Source organism: Tupaia chinensis, unplaced genomic scaffold, assembly GCF_000334495.1.
Source record: "Tupaia chinensis unplaced genomic scaffold, TupChi_1.0 Scaffold000048_1, whole genome shotgun sequence".
Taxonomy (NCBI): domain Eukaryota; kingdom Metazoa; phylum Chordata; class Mammalia; order Scandentia; family Tupaiidae; genus Tupaia; species Tupaia belangeri.
This window is the reverse complement of record NW_006159506.1, coordinates 4,330,974-4,332,543: the sequence shown is the minus strand read 5'-3', so window position 1 is coordinate 4,332,543 and position 1,570 is coordinate 4,330,974. Positions and strand designations below refer to the sequence as shown.

Genomic DNA, 1,570 nt, shown 5'->3' with positions numbered 1-1,570 from the left:
TGCCGCAGGCTACAATGCAGAGACACAGAATTAATTTTATTATATACACATGCGTGATAATTGTGAAGGATTCAGTCACATACCAAACTCTGCTCCTGTGCACCATGATTCAAAAATAAAAGGTCTAAGAAGGTCTAAGGTCAGCGGCAATTTCTCTTCATGACAGTGAAACTCTTTGTCACTTGAAGTTGAAAGTTCCTGGGTATAAATGTGCCCTGAATGATGAAGAATGGTCCACACACCCCTCTCTACCAAAGCAAATAAATAAGTTCATTTTATTGTTACCTTGAAAACTTTGGTCCAAGAGATATCATTGATGGGAAGATTGGGGAATTAACTGGTGGAAGTTACCCTTTGTCTGGCCAGGTTTCCTGTAAGGATGACTGGGTGAAGATTTCTGATAGTGACCAAGGCAGAAGCAGGATTTAGAAGTAATGCCAATTTGTAATGGCAATAGCCCTTCCTTGCTTTGCCATTTCCTCCTGTGTGCTAATTATAAATATTTCTGTTTTCTTCTCTTCTTTGTATATTTCTTTCTTTCTTTCTTTCTTTCGAGAGGATTTTGCTATAGGGCACGTGCACTGGCCAGAAAGACAGAGACAGAGAGACAGAAAGCGAAAAATCACCCCCCCCCCCAGGGGGCATGGCCACACCGCAATCCCTTCTCCTCCAGTCTCCTCTCATGATCTTGGGCACGCACGCACGCACACGCACCTGGTGTGAGTTTAAGCTGCCAGGTCCGGGACTCGAACTGTAGTCGACTACATGGGAGTCCAGTGACATAACCATTGCACTAACTGCTGGTCCCTACTTTGTAGATTTCTTGAAGAGCTTGTTTAATTATTTATTTATTATTTTTTACTTATTTTCATCTTTCTGTTTGCAGTGTTTTGCAGAGTGCTATGGACATAAGAGAAAATAAACATTTGTTTCTTAAATTAAGATAGTATACACTTACCAGGCAGGGGAGATACCATGGTGATGAAGGTGGTTTTCCCAGGACGAGGCTTATCCACTGCACTCCGGATGTGCTGACCCCTGCGATTTCCCCACATGTGGGAAACTCGACTGTATAATTTGTGGTAGTGGGGAACTGTGCTCGCGCTTTCCCCTGGGGGAAAAAAAAAGATATTATTTCAGTACTGCTATCTATAACAATCTTAGTTTTTGGATTGGCCTGTACTGGTGCTGTTCAATAGAAACAGAATGCAAGTCACTAGTGCAATTTAAATTTTTCTGATGCATATGTTTAAAAACAATGAAAAGAACTAGGTAAAATTGATTTTAAACAATATTTTAGCTAATCCAGTATATTCAAATTATAATCCATTCAACACACACTCAATATGAAAAATGATGAATGAGATCATTTACTTTTTCAGGTGAAGCCTTCAAAGTGTAGTGCCTATTTTATAGTTACAAGCACATCTCAGTTAACGCTAGTGGCATTTAATCACTCAGGATTCCACATGTGGGCAGTGGCTACATTGTTGGGCTGTGCAGGTCTACACTCTACTCAATTCACTGAAGCAATTGGTTAAGCCACTTTAAGTTGAGTGTGTTCCAGATG

At 40.5% G+C, this 1,570-nt stretch overlaps 1 non-coding gene across 1 annotated transcript; it reads left to right on the top strand.

The window, feature by feature from the left end:
- The first annotated feature begins 950 nt into the window (after window positions 1–950).
- On the top strand, window positions 951–1,114 carry LOC114009301 (U1 spliceosomal RNA). Its single transcript, XR_003550747.1, has one exon. It is a non-coding gene; the product is annotated as a U1 spliceosomal RNA (small nuclear RNA).
- Window positions 1,115–1,570: the final 456 nt, after the last annotated feature.